Consider the following 21,523-nt stretch of genomic DNA (forward strand, 5'->3'; position numbering starts at 1 on the left):
TGTACTAGTATTGCAGCGGAGAGACAAAACTTCACCAAGAAGGAACTTTTTGGCCCTTCTTCATTCAACAACACACACAAACTTCTGTCTTTATGAAAAAACATTCAACCAGTGATGCTGGTCAGGAAACGTCAGTCAGTAATGTTTCATGCGGAGCTCAGTGGGTAATGGACAGGAATCAGTGGGATGGAACACAGTGAACTGGAGTAAGAGCCAAAATTCAAAGTCTCCCGTTCGTTTTAACAGAGAATCACTTTGATCGAGAATCGATTCTGAAGCAAATCATGATGCCAAGAGTTGTAATCAATTTGTGAGATTGCCAAAGATTCCCACCCCTATCGATGGGAAGTCATTCAGATGTTTTGGTTTCCTCCCACATCAAAGAGAAGATGCACTGGGACAAGCTGCTGGCAGAGGTATTTCTTTCCATCAGATATAAATCTTAGAAAAGGAGCTGCAGTGTGGTTATTTTGTAGTTCTGGCTTTGTTTTCAGCAAATGTGTCCAGACAATAAATCTAACCAATTTTGTCTTGTTACAGAGAACGACTGAGTGAAGCAACATGAGTCTGTACGATAATGATCATGATGTGATGATAATGATGATGATTCAAAGCAGAATTTAGCTTTGATTCATTTTGATTATAGAGCTTAAAGTGCTCATTCTCTTAAAGAAACAAACACATGCAAACCTTATCAAAGAGAAGTCTTCCTACACTTTAACGCAGCTAGCTGCTTACCAGTCCTTAATGTTCTGACCATCAAAACAGGGTGACTGCATGCAGATTTGAAACAAAAAGGTTTCATGGGCAGCAGGTTGAGATCATACTGAGTTCATACTTTGTACCCTGAAGATGCTTGGCGTACATCTGCCATGTGATAAACAGCCAAATAACAAAAACCACTGACGTGGTTTTTTGACATGATGTGTCATGACAGGCACTTCTTTGCTCACAGTGATTTGTCATGAGTACTTTATTGGAGTTTAAACTTACTCAAGCTTGCTAATTACGTGTAATCGTCATGTTTAATCAAATCATTTATAATGAAGCAGGTGGGTGGGAAAAGGATGCAGTCAATTCAGTCAGGAAAGAAGGAATATCAGTCTGAGAGGAACAAGGGCAAAGCCAACAAGTCAATGATATCCAGAAAATACAAAGAATATGACATATCTGGGGAAGAAAAGACACTTTATGATTGTTAAAGTCAAACAAGGGTAAACCTGCTGCTTCATAGACACATTTCAGCCACCGAGTCACCTTAAACATTGCCAATGCCAACAAGTTTGCATGATGTTTGACCCAAGCACAGTTTGAGCAATCTAAGCACCCTGGCAGAGAAACCTTGGCAGCCTTTGAGCATTAAAAAAAAAAGAGTTCTGCACACAATGGCTCAGGCGGCCCAGCCCTGCAGCTCCTCCCCAGAGGCGCAGAGAACTTTTAATCTAATTAAAACAAGACTGGGAAAGACAACTTGAAAGATAAGGGTGCCACAGAGAGTCGGCTGCCTGGCACCACCGCCATTCATCCTTCTCAGTAGTGGCTAAAGCTAGTTATTAAGACCTTGAGGGCGACAAGCGTGCGGCCAGGAATGGTCTACCAAGTGACAGTATTAAATAGGAGCTCGGTTTGACAGCTGCAGTCTCGTTGAGACGGACGACACAATCACAACAGTGAGACTAACAAAAACAGGCAGGAACAATTCACCTTCTTGGGTTTCACTTTTTTTACGACGGAGTGGGCAACAAAAACACAAACAGTCGAACTGCACAGAGAATGCAGAAGGAACATGTCCTCCCTCTTAAGATATTCCTGGGGCATGCTGGAAATATAACAAGAGTGCAAAGCAACAACAACAACTACTGGGTGAAATGGAACAGCAAGTCTAAATATCATCTAGGCATCACATTGGCATTGTTATCTTAATGAAAATGAAGCTGGTGTGTTTATGATGTTAAACTTTGCTTTCTTCTAGCATAATCTGCATCCACTTGAATATGTTTGGCAGTGGAGAACAGCATGGAGTAGACGGAGAAAGAGGAGAATATCTTTAACAGTACTGTCTTCTATTTCCTCCTGAACCAATATCTGTAAATAAATAAAAAAAAACACTGGTGTCATCAGTTTTTCCTGTGGCTCAGAAAGTCTTTTTATTTGAGTTATTTATGCCTGATGACTCAACCAGCTCCAAAATGAATCTTACAAGTTTGTGATGGACTGTTTTTATATGCTGGATATAAAAAATGTGTTTCCGCTGGTGGAAAGATGTATATGTAGATATAATGTTGTTAAAACTCCCACGATCCCATCCCTACATGACAAAACAGGGGACAAAAAGCACTGTACAATGCTGTCTGTGAAGTGGATGTTCTATGCTGTTAAACATGGATGAGGACATTAAGAGTTAATCACCATATATGGACTTAAAAATTAATATCAGAAGGTAGTGCACTGTAATTAGTTCTGGGCTGTCAGGCACTGTCTTTCTGGTCCAAACCACTGCTATAAGATGAGGTTGTATCTTACTGACATGTGGCATATAGGCATGACTGTGGGCACCTGTCTTAATATGACAGACCACAATAATCAGAATGTATGGTTTTAATAAAATTTGTCACTTGCTTCTTGCATCAGAGTAAATGATTTTTTCAATTTGCTGCATGGAGAAATCCACTTAATTTTCCTCGATCACATGTAAAAACCACTGCTTTTTTGCAACATTTACAAAGTTTATAATTGAAAACAAACAGCAAAATGACACACTGTCAAAAAGAAGATGATGTGGATATTTTTCCAAGGGATGACACACACTAGAGTACTTAACAACAGTTGGCAATAAAAATTCTACAAACAATGACTCATCATTTGTTTTCTTCCTGCAGACTCTGAGATAGTTCCAAGCTGTGGAAGTAGCTTTCATGTATTACTTGTCAGGAGGGTCATACACAGCAGGTAATAATTCCTTTACAGTATGTGGTAATATCTTCATTGTGCAGCTGTGGGGATGTTTGTTGTCCCATCAAAAAAACCCTCCTGCTTCCTGACACATCTCATTATGGCACGCCTACATGTTTGTGAAAACAATGGTGACAAGGGCTCGTATACTGCAGCACGCACAGTAAGGATGAATATAAATAAGCTCAGTGGTCACTTTCTGAAACTTCTTTAATCTTAATGTGACATGCATCACGATTTTAATACAATTCCTTTTTTTATTACTGCAGTCAAGCACCCACCATGCATTCCTCAATATGAATGAAATGTGTGTGTATAAAAGCAATTAGGTTCTATCTCAAATGCATTCATCCAAGCATTGCAAACTTAATTAAGAAGGCGACCCACAGCGTATATGCCACATGCCAGTAAGATGCCACAATTTAACCTTTCAGCTCTGGCTTAGGCCAGAAACACAGCACTTATCATCCCATAAACACTGATATTGTATTATCCTCTCATGTTCATTTTAAGTCCATGCACAGTGATTAACTCTTAAGCTCTTCCTCACCAGAATTTAACAGCACGTATATGGAGCAATCCTATCAGCATTGTCTGGGGGAGTTTATTTGCCCTTTGACACCTCCCCTGCCATTTCCAGGGCTGGTGTCTTAATTATGATGATGGCACTGATGATGATATTCATTTGTTGGTAAATGAGATAATAAGCATGGAACATCATTAGAAGTTCCATCTCTTTTCATTTGAGCCACTATTAGCTATAACATCCCAACTGCAGTCAATTACTGCACCGTTTGCAAGTTACATAGTGACCTTATCCGAGCTGACAAACGGCCAATTTCTTCACAGTCCTCTGCATCCAAGCATGCTCTGCCTTCCCTTATTTACTGTCTAGTTTCTAAATGCCACATTTGTTCCTGTTTATTCCCAAAGAGGCTTCTTTTGTTCCATTTTTCTTTTTCATTTATGCTACTGGCTTAAAAGTATTGGTGAGATAAATTTCATTACTCTTCACTGTCCATCAACATGTCTATTTATTAAAAACAAACAGAATACAGTATGTCCCTTTCAGGGGAAGAGAGAATATGTTTTATGTCATTTGGGTGAAATGTCCCTTTGAATATAAATGGAAAGTGACTCATAAACAAAAATGCAATATCTGTAAATACAGCAGGTGAACTAAATATAGTTTAGGATGAGTGCACTACACAGTTTTTATGGTACAGTAAACCATAATCACCTGTACCAACAAACTGATAATGGCCTCGGCCTGGCAGTCTTCCTAGCACATCTACTTGGGGTAATGACCCCTCAGAGCCACTGAACTTGCTGTGTATGCTTACGCTACACTGCTTGGAGTTTTACCGTCCTTCCGGCCCACACGAGAGGTCATGTTCACCTTCAGTCAGGCGTTAAAATGAAGTCCACTCCCTTACCGATCCCATCACTCAAGACCATTCCGACTCCCAATTGAAGACATAAAATGTAGTCTTATGGGCTACCTGCATCGTATATTTCCCTGTAAATGGGTGAGGACTGAGTCCATCTAAAAAGGAAGAGGATTCATGATGTAAAACAGGGTGGTGGAATAAAGAGGCTCCTCCTTCTGTTTTAAAGATGCTATATTATAAGGTACCAATATTGGCTCATTTACCTCGGCGAGGCGTGGTGCAAGCAGGTCGGTAGCTCTGCTTGCAGAGGACTGAAGTGTGTGTAGGCTCATTTCTCCACAATGTATTCATCAATTCTGTCTTTGTTGTAGTTCAAGGATCAATCTCTTTGCATAGCCTTCCTGGGTTAAACATACGAATGGATATGCATTTCATCAGAGAACAGGGTCAGCCAGAGTGCAGTGCCCCTGGAGCAGTTGTGGGGGTTCAGTCACTTGCTCAAAGGCACTTGGTTGTGGATGATGGCATCATAGATGCAATACCCTCTAGCTGAAAACACACAAATATACCCTTCTCTCAGTGATAGGAATCAAACCAGCTACTGGTCGGCCTGTCTTCTTCTAGGCATTCCTGCCTGGTGAAAGTAGTAGTTGGGTTGAATCCCTCATACCGTAATGCTGGAGTTTGTGAAACGGATTTCATAGCTAGGGGAAAGTTTTGGTTTGGATTAGATCTAAAATTACTATTCAGTTCATTGTTGACTCAATCTATAGAACTGGCATCAATTTTGATAATCATGTATGTAATTATGCAAGAAAAAAAAAAAGCTGAACATTAATGGTTCCAGCTTCTTAAATGTGAGAATTTGCTGCTTTTCCTTTCCTTTTCCTTCCTTTCTTACGTGATAGTAAACAGAATATCTTTGGGTTTGGACTATAATTCAGAGATAATGAAAATAATCACCGGTTGCAGCCCTACTTTGGATTTCAATTTACTGCTTAATTTTTGAGGCAGAAATTCTAAAACTAGACAGCCTGTATGAAGCGAAAGAGGTGGGATGAACAAGCAATTACCAGGGCAGAGTGTGACAGGCTGAGGTAAATATCAATTAAGCAAACGCCGTCCAAATCATATTTATCTTTAAACTTCACAGTAATAACTATGCTGCTGTCAAGCCAGGGGAATTACTCCTAGCTGAACTCGTGCTTTGATCGGCTTGTGAAAAGCATGCAAGGACACAAATTGCGATGATATGGCAGTGGCAGTGTGGTGAGAAGTAAAAACTACTTAGTACTACTATTACTAAAGGCTCTTTTCAGGAATGCTACCATTTGCAAACCCAGTAACACACAATCCCATGTTGAATGTTTGGTATGCAGTGCAACCACAGTTTTTCTGTCAGATACTGAGCAGCTCCAGTGAAGCAGAGGCCCTGAAGTGCCTCCTCTCACCTGTTGTGTGTGTGTGTGTGTGTGTGTGTGTGTGTGTGTGTGATTCTTGGACAGGGGCCATAGGATATGTGAGACTGAAGGTTGATGGTCCAGTGCTCCTGCTCAGGAAACTGCCTCCCTCTCAATCACCTCATTCAAAGTGCTGTAAGCTTGTTAGGTGCAGTATTGCTCCTCTCAGTCTAATTTCCTGCATGACATAGGCTTATTTGTTTCATTGCGGTTGCTCCACTGGTCATTTACCTATCAGCATTTCCAGCCAGTCGTAGTGCATTCACCAGCACAGGGCTTCTTTACATAAGAGTTACAGCGGGAATCTCTTTTGGGGGTGAAACCCCATCATGTAGCTGGAGTGAACATCATGTCTATTCTTATAAAATCCTATTAAAAAATACAGTGCTGGTGTTTTCCGACGTGCTGCTGTAAATGTAAATCACTCACTGTGTTGTCAGCGTTATATATGCTGACCGAGCATGTCCACTTCAATCCGCATTATTGCTTCACTCCTCCTGCTAAAGACGTGCTCTGCTCTGATGCTTGTGTTTGGCTGGAAGTGTTCTGGGGTCAACAGCTGCATAACATGCATCAATTGTTGTGATATGCTTGTAATCTTCTTTAATTCATTGTGCCGATATTATCCGGGAAATTGTGCCATGCAGGCGAGTTAACTAATGACAGCTGTGACGAGATGAGTGGACTAACCGCCATCACTATTTGCCAGGTTCTTGGTTTCACGTTTATGATAGATTTGAGGTTTTTTTCAAACTGATGGAACAACATTTGGGCCTGCAATAAAAGGGCTAGAAAGACCAACAAATAAACTAATTTAGTGATATGTTTTCATTACCTTCTTGTCTTTATTCTGCTTTTGTAGATGCAAACATCATGAATATCCTTCAGAGAGCTTATCACTGATCTGCAGCTCTTCAGGAATATACATAAAAATGTTTATAGTAAGCATCATTTCTACTAGCAGAGTTTACAGAGTAAGGTTATGGAAAACAAAGCATTCCAGATGCTTCTATCACCAAAAGCCAGCACTCTATACACACTTTTTAAACCTAACCCCAAGTATGTAACCAGTACCTTCGCTATTTGAAGTTGCATTACCCTCTCTCAGTAACGGTATCTGTGCATAGCCAGATCCCTTACTACTATTGATCTGTGGCCCCACTCCTTTTCAACTGTGTTGTGAGAGAATGTTCCATGAAATATTTATTTTCCCTGCAATTCCCCCTTTTCAAATTCGGGCTATCCTTTCCAGTCACACCTGCTGATCCAAGCCATTTTTTGAGGCGTGGATTTAGCCCACAGTTGGCTCTGCCTAGTGCATAATATTCAGTGGGTTAGAGCCGCATGGCTGCACATTAAAGGTTGAAGTGGAGGGAACATAAACAGGGTCCTCTTGGCCATTGTAGGCAGCGATGTCATGGGTGTTATTACCCCATCCACCTTCTCAGCCCCGATCATCTGCTGCTGCTGATAGAGGTTGTAGAGATAGGGTTTTAGAGGATGTTTGTAGGAGGAAAAGGAGACAGAGCAGTGTATGTGTGTGTCCTGTACATGCAACCTTTGGACACACACTTTGAATGAACTGTCAGACAGACTACATTTATATTGACCCTACTCTATTTAATCTGGCTGTGCACTCAATACTCTGATTCACATGTTAGAAATCTTCTTTCTTTCCTTCTCTCGAAGTCACAAACACAGCACAGACACAAAGTCTGCATAAAGCCCCATATACACACAGATCACGGCATCCATAAATAATAGAGCACACATAAATTAAACATCGAAGTTGAGTTTGCGATAGCCGCTCACAGTTGGCCGACTAAGATGCCTCATTCTCCCCCCTCCAAGACTTAATTAGAAGCCTCGCATTTCCTGTATGGAAAACAGCAGAAAAAAGCAAACAAACAAACACAAGGGGATGAAAGCCACAGGGAGCACAGCCTTTGATTTCCCACAATGCATGCACGCTGCTATTACAGTTTGCAATAATTGTGGGCTTTATGAGAGGACAAAGCCTTAAACATGAACATCTAATAAACACCTGCTTCCTACCCTCTTTCATTCACCTCTGGTGTCCTCAAAGGTTAGCTCTCCCCACCATCTCCTTACAAGCCCCCTGCCCAACACATCATGCATCAGTTAGCATTTATAGAGGCTGTGCAGATGCAGCACAAATTGCCCGGTAACCTTAGTCAGTGGCCCAGTGGACAGTTAGCTGTGTGCAAACAATGTCCAAACACAGAAATCACCAGGAATGAAAATAAAACACACATGAAAATGACAGCACTGATGCAGGAGCAGGTCTGTACAGTGATAGAACATGATTATGATACTTTGAGACAATAAATGATTGACAGATCTATTATTTGATCAGTCAATATCCTTATTTATTGTTGATTAATCACATATAAGAAGCTATAATCTTGTAAAAGAAATAATACATGATGATTAACAAAAGTCAGTCGGTAGGACGGCTAGGCAGGAGAATTTCTACTATAAGACATGATATTATTATATTTACATGTATACATACATATGTAAAGATGACATTTGCCATGGAATCACTTTGCTAAAAACACAAATCGGACTTTTTGCGAAACATTTTGGTGCTGGACTCATGCAAGGTTTTGGTAATTCAACCTGTGATCTTCCTGATATGAGACAACTGCGGCACAAAAGCACACGTCCTTCTGCTAGCTCGTTCTTAATTATGGCTTTGGTGATATTGAGACTGACATTTAAGATCCCTTCACGCCTGTGTTTTTGTGAAAGACCTGAATGAGGCCCATCTGGTCTAAGTAGGGCACCAGGGATGACAGCGCGGCAGCATGTTAATATGTTCTTTCAGAGATGAGGGGGACGCTGTGTTACAGAGATGATGATGATGGCGTTCCCAGTCACGTTCACTCACTTAGCAAATCTTGTCTCCTCTTGATCATTCTTGACAGTAACAAAAGGGGTGAATATTCTCTAATCAAGGCCAAAAATTCAGATCATTGCTGGCATTTCCCTAATCAGCCTGTAATAGCATTTTGAGGACAGTGTCAGTGGATAATGGAAGGTTAGCCATATGAAACAATAAGAGATGACGAGTGTCGATGACAAATCCCTCTGAAAGGATTGCCCTGAAGAAGCTGGTGGTGCAAAAATCAACGCACATTAAGGAGATATAGATACAGGACACTGAATATACTGCTTTAAAATAGTGCTATATGGTGAAATGTAGTCAACATTTCAGCTATTCAGAGTTGATGAGAAGTTCAACCTTTTGGGAACAAATTAAGAAAATTGCTGCAATAGCAGCAGCATATTCATGTTATACTGTCCCTCAAATAACAACATCCTAGGTAGAAGCGAATATAATCCAGATCCGCACAACATGAATACAGCATCATTTGGCATCATTCACGATGCAACTGCCAGGCTTGAAATGATATGTTTGGAAGGAAGGGTTGAGAAAATAATGATGAATCAATAGACTTTGTGGAGATATGACTCTATTACTGAGAATAATGAGGCATGTGGGCAGCACAGAAATTATAATAGACAAGATGAATGCAATGTGCTTTCCATTAGTATGAATTTGTCTTTCAAAAAATAAAAATGCATCCATGACAAGCAAACTAACTGTCTGTCTCATTATGAAGGAAAACACATGCAATATCAACCCAGGGACAATAATTAGAATTTCTGACATTTCACAGTAAAAATTTCAAGACAGCATGCATGGAACTCTTTTCTCTTCCTATATATTATCTCCCCTGCATCCTTCAATAAATTACATCTGTCCTAGAATCAAGAGGGAGTCTCTGCCTTCCAGCTACAAGAAAAGAGCTGCATGGAAAGAAATCATATCCATAATAAATCAGAACTATAGGTACAGCACAATGAATTGAGCATCCTTGCTGGGTTATCCCTGTCGTTTTTCTGCAGCGAGCAAGTTTCGCTCTCTAAACCAGTCTTCTCACTGTGTTCTCCCTTTGAAACAGCAGCCAGGCTTTCCATTACGTCTCAGTGTGCTGTCAGAGTCTACCTCTTTCAGAGAGATTATTTCCCCCTTTCATATCGGAAAGTGTGCAGCCAGATCTAATAATACCATACCCAATTGATGTCGGGGAAAACGTAGCACTTCATTGTCGAAAAAAACAACAGCAACAAACAAACAAAAAAAAAAAACCCAAACGTCCTCTGTATGTAAATGTCAGCATCAGAATCTCGAATCCCTCCGGACAAACACTCGTATTTTTTACTGAAACATAATTAAAAGCTCTGTCACAGTTTTTCTGCGTACCCTCGCAGGGAATGAAGCGTGTCAGGTGAGACTTTTGAGGGGTAACCCCTGAGGCGTTGTGATATGCAACGTGCCCTGACTGCCGCTCACCTCTTCTCCCTGAGAAGATGAGAAGGTGGTGCAGAGGTACGCGCCATTTCCTGCTGATAGAGGATGTGAAGGAAGCACACCTCATTGCGATAAGGGCTAGGTGGTGTTTACTTTTTATCTCGACTCTTCCCAAGAAGCTGAACATTTGCCAGAAATGACAAACAGACAATAATGCAGGAGAAAGGACTGATTTACCGCCTTGATGCCAAAAAAGTTGGGATGCTGTTTAAAATGTAAATAAAAACAGAATGCACCCATTTGTAAACAAAAAGTGTTCCTGAGCCCATGTAGAAATATCCTCTATCCAGTCATGTGTTCACAAAGTGTGAACGCCTGAGCCTTTCCAGGATGCCCCTTTCATACCCAATCATGACACTATCACGTGTTACCAATGAACCTGTTTACCTGTGGAAGGTTCCAAACAGGTGTTTTCGGAGCATTCCACATCTTTCCCAGTCTTTGAAACGTGTCGCTGCATCAAATTCAGAATAAGCAGATATTTACAAAAATCAATGAAGCTCATGTCCATGTCAAAAAGGATTCTAAATTTATCACATTCTGTTTAATTTATATTTCACACAACGTCCCACCATTTTTGCAATCAGGGCTGCAAGACGGTAGAACATGACGAATGTTTAGGTCAAAACAAAGTGAAGCTAATGGGATGCGACGTGCCTTGACTGATGCACTGCGCTGGGTAAATTAATCACACCTGGGGGGATGTTCACAGGGCGATGGACGGGTTACATACAGTAGAAACACATTCAATCCTGCACGGGAGCCAGCCTTAGTCCTGAGCACCATCAGTGGGACTGATGTTTGTCTTCCTCATCGTGAGTGCAGACTGCTTCTTAAATTAAGCATTTAAACAACACCGACTATTTCAGAGCTGTTAGAGCAATAGCTCAAGTCTAAAACATGTTGATGAAACAGGGTCTCACTACTATGATTCGAGTACATAAGGAATGCAAGACAATATTAGTCCAAGAACCAATATTTGTGTGATTTTTAGTCCACTGGAGTCACTGATCAACAACACTGTCAATCCCTGAGTATTACAGGAAGAAAGAACATTCTTAATACGTACATGTAATTACATCCTTTAGCTGGTGGTAGTGGCTGGCCCTGAAACTCAGCACCGTGATGCAACCTGCTGAAACTTCCACACACTGGTTGATAAGTACACTCTCTTTGGAGTTTTCTTTCCTCTCCTTTTTTTTAATTGACTAGAGACGTTATAGTTACGAGGCAATTGAATTTAACAAGACTTTAGCACAAACAACAGCAGCTGGATGATCAGCTTGTGCATCCAGACGTATGTGAAGTTGAGAACAGACACATCAAACTTTGTCTCAATAAAGTGCTCTCTGAAGGAACACAACATCTTGATTTAGATGCAAAACACAATCCCATGCTCGGCTGGCTCCTCCCATGAGGGGCCAGGAGATTAAGATTTAATGGTGATGCTGAGGGAATGACACTGTCTGCAGCCTCCCGTCTCTTCACACAACATCACCTCTGCTGCTTCCCTATCGCTTTCTCTCCCGCAAACACAGACGCACTCGCCTACACAGTCATGCGTGCGCTCAAGTTTGGGCGCACAAACATACACAGGAGTATGCGTGTGCTCACCACAGATGCCTGCACAAACACATGCACACACACTTAGAAATGTAGACACTCACACATGCAATTTAAAATCTGACAAAAGCTTGGCTACTGGCAGATGAAGTCAACTAGAGTTTGACTTGTAAATTAAAACTCTTGTCAAGATGATCTTTATGTTCCACGAATGCTGGAATAGGTTTAAGAAATGATGGATCTGCGCTCAACATGCCTGGTAAAACAAACGTGTCTGAAGAGGATGCATTGTTTGGTGATGTTTCACAGTGTAATGCACAGTGCGGCTGACATCAAGAGGGTTTAAATAAGATTACATGTGACATATACGGATGGCAGCCACTGCCCTTCATGCATTTACCTTCAATCTACAGTGATGTGTTGTGCAGGGAACATCAGCACAAGAAAATCGCACACCAGCTGCTCATCCTAATTACAAAAACCACCAACCACCACAAATATCCAGCTGCAACCACCTTTGCAGGATTCATGTCCTAATGTTATCAGGGTTTAAAATGTATCTGCAATGGCTTCCTCCCCCCTTCAACTGCTATTCCTCATACCTTAAAATCTGAAGAGGCATTAAAAACTGAGATTAATGAGGGATCAGCTTTGCCCTGGATTCACAGGGAAAGGGTAGTCCATTAAAAGAGCAGGTGATCTTGTTCTTTGGTTTAGAATACACATGTGCATCTCTGACATGTCACACATACTTGATCTTAATATGCAGTAAAAACCATGAGGTGAATGTCAGTAAGTACAGCTTTAACTTACAGGAAAAATCTTAAACTCAATTATGTGATACACATGAATAAGCAGTTAAATATACACCCCCCAAATGCCTTCTATTATAATCTGAAAGGAACACGTCAAGTTATATACATAGCACTTGCTGTACTTGGCAGTCATTGTAAATTGAAAGGATGCTTCCAGTGTGAAAGAAAATCCAGGGTGACAATGTGAAACATTGTCCTTAGATGGCACCCATCCCGCTGTTACGACCTGCTTGTCCCGGCTGCATTGATAGGGGATCAGATCATTATTCAACAATGATTTGAGTGTCAGCGAGGTTGCAACAAAGGACACTGACTCAACACTGCAACTCTGTGACACCTGGAACACAAAGCCAATGAATCTGGAAGACCTGAGCAGGTTTAGCACCACATCACAAAAAGCGTATATCTGGATAAAAGTGGAGTCTGACAAAGGCCTTCACAATTAATCCCATTGATTTAGAAGGTAATGGCATACTTATGTGTTCAAAAAGGGTCCTTGATTGGAGAAGTAATGGTTAGACTTTTCTCACTGTCTGCATTTAGCACAAATGAAGAAAAAAAAGTGCAACGCTGGAAAAAAAAGGCAGAAATGGCTGAATGAGAACCACACACTGACGTTCAAGATGGTTGCAGGTATTGAGTAATATAATCATGTCAGCCTGACCACACGGAGACCACAGAGAGGGCTTTTTTTCATGCTTAAGCTATTTGTCCATTTCTCTCTACCATAAAGGCACCAGGACTGACGCAAAAGTAATGAAATCGTCCAAAATGAACACACAAGTCTCTGCAACAAAACAGCTAAGAGACTGTAAATGTCTGATGCTTACCACTTTGAGAAGCAATCATCCCCTCAGCCATGGCCTATTCTTTTCTCTCTTCTTTTGCTGTGGTCGTCCCTATTTTCGCTCTTTTATCTAAAGGGAGAGGAGAGGGAAGAAGTAGAAATGAGAAGAGAAATTATGGGTAAGCTTAAAAGCCACAATGAGGATCAATACATAAAGATTACGATTTCAAACATCTTGAGAACACAGCGCTTGGAAATAGATAGATGTGGAAGAGACGAGGAATCGAAGCAGGGACAGTGACTGCGCAGAAGTTTTCAAACCACATGAAGTAAATCACAAGAGATATATACATATATATATATATATATATATACACACACATTTCATTTTAACTGAAGCAAGCCTTGAAGTGTCAGTATATGCTCAGATTTTTTGTTTAAAGATCGTTGTAGCAGAAGTTCCTGATCTTTATTTCCAAGTTCCTAGCAAACAGTGTGACCTATGCAATGCACACTGGCCCCTGTCTTCTACTCTCCACGATAATGAGTCCCCTTATCCAGACTGCAGGAGGAAACACAGAGGATGGTGATTATGCAAAAGGCGTGCCTGAGTTGGTAATGCGATGATGAGAGAAAAAGATAGACAGAGAGAGCGAGCGAAAGAGGAGACAGTTATCTCCTCCAAGTCCAAAGGCAGAGAGATTAAAAAAAAGTCTGACTCAGGACACTCTTGTTAAAATCACTCTTGACACCCTGCGCTATTAGTACGCCATTAAGAGTTCAAGGACAATAGCTGTCCTGTTTTTGATCATTTATCCGTTGGATCCCCTCGTTAAGCCTGAACCCAGTTCCACACAATGGCCACAGAATATTGATGGGTTGCGAACGGGTGATTTTGTTGAATTTCTAATAATCTTCCTTTTGTCTGCCCTTGATATTACAGATGAGCCAAATGCTTTTGACATTCCAGATTGAAAAATGAATTCCTTGATGTTGATGTAGTTCTCTCAATATTCTAATATGACAATATTAGACACAAATGGTGCATACTAAAAAGCCCTAACTCGAACTAACTGACTCTTAGCACAAAGTCTCAGCCACGCTAGCGTTACTAGATAGTGGATGGCAATTTCAACCATTGGACGGACTTCCGTGAAATTCATTTAAGGCTTTCATGGTCCCCTAACCCTACGTTAGGGGACATTCCAAAAATGTGAATTCTAACCGGCAACCCACCACTCTCTACTCACTCGCAGCTGAGGATGCCAGCGGAGAGATATTGAGCTCCGACACTCTTAACCTCGTTTTGAGACAAGTTAGCCTGAAGAAGGTCCAGCCCGGACCGAAACATTGCTTTTATTAACTTGTTTCATTGAGTTTGTGATTTTTTAATAAACTACGAGTGTTTATTCTGAAGAAGTTTCTGCTTCTCTTTCACTCTTAAGACAGCCAGTGTTTTTTACGCCACAAATTAGTGGCTTTTTTTACTCTTTTTCACACACACTACTCCTCACGCCATGCACTATTCAGACGAGAAGGACGGGTGGACGCAGGCGAGCTACCGGAGAGGCCGGCTTCAGCAGCACAGTGAGCAGCCCTGGCACCTCAACTGCCCGCCGCGAGGAGCATCCCCGTACTCCCACCGTGACCGCCGCCAGCCTCCTCCGGTGAGACCGTCATATGCCTCGGTGACCAGAGGCTACTCCAACTACCACCGTGACTACTCAGCTCTCCCGACTAACAGCAGCAGACCCCGTTATGGGCGCGCACCAGAGGCGAGTCTTCCAGCGGCACCGCAGCCGCGTAATGACGGTCGCGCTGCCGGCTTTCAACGGAGGTTTCCCGGCCCTGCAGAAAACTATCACCGCAGGTATGACAACCGCTATTACGGCAGCAACCAACAGCGACAGACTCAGAGACAGCAGTCTTTCCGCGGACCGGGCAGCCGGCAGAGCGCTCCTGCTCATAACACGGTTCAGTCTCAAGACCCCAATTTTACCAACAAGGTCTGTGTTATTCATAAAATAAGCAGCCCACCATCTCAAAAATGTCACGGAGGCTGACCCACCTCCTATAATTCAAAAAACGACCCAGAATTTAGCAGGCTTTATTAAGCCAGCATCCCCTAATAAGAATACTAAAATGCTTTTGGAGGGGAACGCTAAAAACTGGGAATTCACTTCTGTCCTCATACTGCGGCAACATTATGAGGACAGTATTGACACAGAAATCCAGAATCTGGCCAATTTTCCCAACCCCGATTCCTGGGATCCCGATTCCTGACCCACTCCCCCCTCCTCCGCCTCCTCATCGAGCCAAGTCTGCATCGATCTCCACCATGACGGAGCAGAGAGGAGGTGATTGGTCCCCCGTTCTCCCTGAGCCTGCAGAAGAGCATCCTTCTTCTCCCCCCCCTCCTCCCCCCTTCTCTGCTTCTCCTCCTCACCCTCCTTCTCCTCTTCCTTCCCCACCTCCCCTTCCTTCTCTCTCCATCTCTTCCCCTACTCCCCTCCCTCCCTCCTCTTCCCCTCATCCCTCCTCCCCCCCTTCCTCCCCTCTTACCTCTCTTCCTCCTCCTCCTTCTCTTCCCATCCATCCTTTCTTTCGGAGTGCCATGTCTGCTACACTTCTGAAGGAGGCTTCCTCAGACCTGAAACCACAGCGGCAGCTGAGAACCAGCAGCGGCAGAGGCGATGATGTCATCGGGGATCCCACAGCGGCTCCTCCAGCTCCTTCTCTCCCTCCTCCACGCTATCCGTGCATTCTCCCGGGGGACCAGTGTATCCAGGAGCTTTCAGAGGGGGAGCCTGTGACCTCCAAGCCTCATCCCAGCACCAGCTCTGAGCCCATTGTGCCCAGGCTGACACCCATGGGCCTCCGCTCATCTTCCAGAGCATCCACTTCCACGCTCCTTCTGTCACGTAAGGGGTCACAGAGCTCCATGCCCTGAGGGTCACCACATGTTCGGCCAAGCAGCCAGCTGTGGTCCCCCCACAGCAATCCACATCACTTTCAAAATCTCACGCACCCACACGCAGACCAACCAGGCATGTTAACACTTCCAAAAAACTTCATGACTGGGGTCTGTGTGTGAGAAAAAAGCATTTAATCATTGGTAACTCTAGTGTGGCCAGATTTCCCCCTTTTCAGCACCAGGACTTGCAGGTGGACAGTTATCCAGGGGCTTCATTCTACCATGCAGAGGCTCTCCTGCGAAAAGCCACCTGCACTATGAGGAAGAATTCACAGTATTCTTTAACCCCAGCCCAGATACTTTTCCTAATCTTAACCCTTGAAAATGGGCCCTGACCCCAACCTTATAATTTTTACCCTATTCTCACTATAGCCCTAATCCTAATTATTATAACTAATAAAATCATTATTCATTTCTGCATAATATAATATTTACCTGACCCTAAGGTCATTCATTTATTAATATATTTCATATTTGGGGTTTCCTTCCTCTCTAGCCTCAGAGCTCTCTCACCAAGCATCCCTCAGGGTGGTATTTATTGTATAACATTTGTAAAACTATTTTATAACCTGCATAAGAGTATACTATATGTATATATTATATACATTGTACTGTGATCAATGATAATACATCATATCTGGATTTCATGTGTGCAGCCTGTTTGTTTCCACACACTTCAGGTTCTGGGTGGGGGGTGGGGCTGATTCGCGGGGGCGACGCAATCCAAAAATGTCTCATATGAGTTTAACCTCAGATCAGAGGATTTTTATTTTTAGAACGCAAATTGATGCATGACAGGTTTGAATATGTATATACATATATGTAACCAAAAATTCTTTGGTGTGTTGTATAGCAGGGTGAGAGGGCTGGCCCAGAAGGGGATAAGCTGTGATGGAGTGTGCCTTGTGTGTGCCAACATTTATCTTCCCTACCCATGAGATGAGGTCCCTCTACTCAATCTCCCCAGGAATACACCACCTTTTCTTGGGGTCATCAAAACTGAGGATCATGCGTAGGATTACTGCGTAACCTGCACATCTGCCACGCTCACAAAGGTGGGTATGATCCTGCCTGGATGGCATTTCAATCTGAGATCGCCCTGGAGGAGTTCTTCCACGGGCAGCCACGCTGTGCCAACTCCAGGCAGTACAGCGTGAGCCTGGGTACCAATTCGACAAACATACACAGTAAGACAAAGACTCGGGGATTCCTTGGGCTGGCTCCACACTCCAGTGCCAGTGCTGGCATGGCCCCTCTGCCACTTTGGCACTTCATGAAGGAGATGAAGCAGCAGGATAGGGTGGAACGCATGTTCCTCTTTGCTGACTCATTGTCCGCTGCCCAGCAGTGATTGGGAAGGAGCTTGTAATGATCCTAATCAAGGACATGTACAGGAGGAACACGGACATACCCATTGACATGCTCAAAGACCAGGCCAAGCCAATGATGGTGGTTGACGCAATGCTATACAAAGACTTCACCAAATTGGTGGCTGACCGCATGGGCCACTTCAGATTCCCATGTGTCTTGCAGAGGGCCCATGCCATGCTGACCAACTTGGGGATGGACTTTTCCGTTCTCCTCAATGAGGGACTGGCATCCATGAAGATCAGATGGTTCCCCAGGCTGTGATTCTATGAGGGGAAGATCAGGAGGGTCAACTGGGACAAACACTCCTTTGTTGAACTGTTTGAAAATCCTGCTCAAAGGACCATGCCCGTGACCCTCACTCTTCTCAACTCCATCATCCAGTTCATTGTGGATTGGGAGTTGGTGTTTGACAGCAACATGGACTGCTACCGGGCATGCCCTGGCTACCAGAGGTCCTCAGACAAGACAAAAGACTGAAACTGCTGGCTTTCATCAGCTTTGTTGCCCTTATCCAGAACGGCACGTTTGTTGAGTTTGAGGCCCTCCTGACACTGTACTGGACCTGCCCCTGCACAATCAATACATTGAGGCAGGCCCGTGTGTTCGGGAACTTCACCCTCCCACACAACATCAAAGGGATGCAGCTCTACAGCTTGGGTCCTGGCATAGACTTCAAAGTCGGTCCCCCGAGAACAGGGCCACCACTGAAAGAGACGGTCCCACCGGCAGGAGAAAGTGAGCCGGAGGACATCCAGCTGCTGGATGAGGAGGACCAGGCTCCTGAAAGTTCCAGGGCTATGGTGTTGCCAGCCAACATCAAAAGGAACTGGTCAGGGCAAGAAGTGGCCCTGACTGGACGGGAAAAGAAGAGAGGACTGCAGCCTCTATGTGAAGGCCTGCCAGCAAGCTGGAATTCCAGCAAGAACTTTGATGGCCTTCGCTAAGAAAAGAAAACTTAGAGAGGAAGTTTTTCCATACAGGGAGTGTAAGACCACTAGGTGGCACCCTGTTTTTTGTTATCCTTTTTTCCATACAGGCAGTGTAAGACCACTAGGTGGCATCCTGTTTTTTGTTATCCTTTTTTCCATTACATAGTTGTATATACTTATAGTCTGTCTTAAAGAAAAACAAAAACAAAAGAAAAACCCCCACAAGAACTCTGCCTTGACGTGGCATGGGGGCTTAAGTTCCTACAATCATGGAGCCACAACCTCAATGTTCCATGACACAGCTCTGAATAGTTGTAGCATGTAGATATAGTGAGCATTAAATAAATAAAATAAAATAAAATAAAATAAAATAAAATAAAATAAAATAAAAAAACACACGGACTCTGCCTTGACATGGCGTGGGGGCTTAAGTGCCTACAATCATTGAGGCACAACCAAAGAGTCCATTCTACATACTTTTCTTGTTATCTATACCTTACCTGGTGTTAGTATCCCTGCATACTTGCCTTGTTATCCATACCTTACCTGGTGTTCGTACCCCTGCATACTTACCTTGTTATTCATGCCTTACCTGGTGTTAGTACCCCTACATACTTACCATGTTATCTATACCTAACTGGGGTTAGTACCAACTAGGGTTAAAATTTTTGAACCTTGAAAAATGACTCAGGACGCTCTGAAACGTACACGTAACACTTTCTGGGGCACACTTTTCACCTATAGCACTTCCGTCAACTTCCATTGACTTATATGGGAATTTTCTTTTGGCCATAACTTTTGATCCTCCCGGCTTTCCCCTTAGCACCACCATAAGGTCGACTCTTCAAGCGCAACAACTGTTGCATGGATTGCCATGAAATTTGGTAAAGACATTCTGCCCCCCACAGGATGACCTGGAATAACACTGGTAATCCCTGACTTTTCATCTAGCACCAGTATCAGGTCACAATGCTTGCTGACATTCGGATTTGCCTCAAAGCGCTGCAGTGTCTAAGCAGAGCCTCGCAGAGCCCACTGGAGCATGGCTGTAGATTATATGACTTGTCATTCATGATATTCTTATGGAGACAGTCACTGTCCCCTTGCACGGTGTGAGGTCCCGTTGTTCGAAATGAACATGATCAAGAATGCACTGTTTTAACATCGTATGTGTCTGTGCTGTTGGGACACATGCATGTGTATTTATTGCGCTTGGAAAATAAAGTTGATCCTGAGTCAGATTGAAATATGGTATATCATTGCACATAATGGGATTTAATAACCTTTAATTGACAATCTGTCAAACTCTGGCCACAGAAACATTGCCATCATTTCCCCTGCCTACCACGAGCTTGGCCTTGATACGTAAAGATGCAATAGCATGCCATTTGCCACCTGGAATCAATATGGACACCAATCAAGACAATAGTGTCTCTCCTTAATTATGTGACCATAAAGTGTCTTAATATGCAAGAGCACCTGGATGCTGTTATGGAGATCAGAGCTTCATCAGCGTTTGTTTTTAACTACTGCAGCCCAAACCCATCTAATTGGTGCTTTATTTTGCAGAATGGCGAATGGTGATGGACACACTGGGACATGGGATGTTTTTTTTTTCCTCTCCTATTTCACTGATCAGCTGAGAGTGACAAAAGATAAAAGGGTTTCCTCAGCAGTGGAGAGGCTGCATGCATGACGGTTTTATAATCACAATATGTTTAAGAATTATTTGTTCTAAAATGAAATCACTGAGTCACTCAAAACCAGTGTTTTTCAATAAACATGGCAACATAAATCTATGTTTTATATACTTAATCAGCCTGTTGGGTAGTGCTGTGATGGATTTCAATGAAACACGCTGTTGTTAATCTGACAATCTGAACTAGAGATGACAATGAAGAGCTTTCAGGTGCCCTTCTGAAAGACTGCCTTATAGCTCCCAAAATTTAATGTCATTGCAGCAGAAAAAATGTCTTAAAGACGGTTTGATTTTAATGTTTTGCTGAAAATGAGGAAAATTAAACTACATGCCAAAATAACTCATCCCCCTGATCCAAACGTCTTTCCGTTCAACTAATAATACGCAGCTAATAAAGCACAACCAATTACTTTGCACAGCTGGGCATCTTTTATATGTTCCTTTTTCGATCGTGAGCATTTGATTGCTTGTAAATACACGCCTGATTTATACTTCTTTACAGTGTAAAACGCAGTGGGCCCAATGACAAGAAAGGAATTAATCACATTATTATGCCAATTAAGAAGTTGGTCTGCTCCAGTGAAGGTGGAAAAAAAGCGACAAAAGTGAAGATGTGAGAGTGAGGCCCTCCAGGAAGTTAATGTGAGCCTTTAAATTACATCCATCACTCCCACTCCTCCACACAAATGAGGTTTCACATGCTAGCACTGAAGTGCTGTTTATATATTTAGATTTAAATCCATTGGCCTCTTGTTACATAACACTTTTTCCCTTTGCAAATATGCATTCAGTGTTGAGGGGACTTGGATATTAATCACTGCCTAACATACTATTAATAACAGCGAGTGCTGTTGTTCAGATTTTTGCATTACAAAACGTCCAGTAATCACCTTACAATGAATACAAGACAGTCTAGATAAGGAATGAGAAATTATGTTCCGCTATGATTTTACTTCTTCAATGTGACAGCAGGGACTAGCCTGGGACATGAAGGCTTAAATCTAATCATTTGCAGCCTCACTTTGACTTGCTAACTTTTGCATGGATGTTTCAATTCTTGCTGTAAGATAACTAGGAGTGGAGTATCTTTGCTAACATGAGTCAGTATGATGAGGGGATCTTTGCATCAAAGATCTGGCAGCCTAAATCATCTTACAAAATCAATAACAAATTAGCAATG

General features: G+C 42.6%; 1 protein-coding gene across 2 annotated transcripts in view; it reads right to left on the reverse strand.

Moving 5' to 3' along the window:
- The window catches only part of lingo2 (leucine rich repeat and Ig domain containing 2), a 203,296-nt gene that overhangs the window by 68,327 nt on the left and 113,446 nt on the right, over positions 1-21,523 (reverse strand). For both annotated transcript variants that reach the window (XM_070962111.1, XM_070962110.1), the window contains exon 4: positions 13,414-13,500. The gene's annotated coding sequence lies outside the window, so the exon portion shown is untranslated. The remainder of the gene's footprint in view (positions 1-13,413; positions 13,501-21,523) is intronic.

This window comes from Chaetodon trifascialis, chromosome 5, assembly GCF_039877785.1.
Source record: "Chaetodon trifascialis isolate fChaTrf1 chromosome 5, fChaTrf1.hap1, whole genome shotgun sequence".
In the NCBI taxonomy this organism is placed as follows: Eukaryota; Metazoa; Chordata; class Actinopteri; order Chaetodontiformes; family Chaetodontidae; genus Chaetodon; species Chaetodon trifascialis.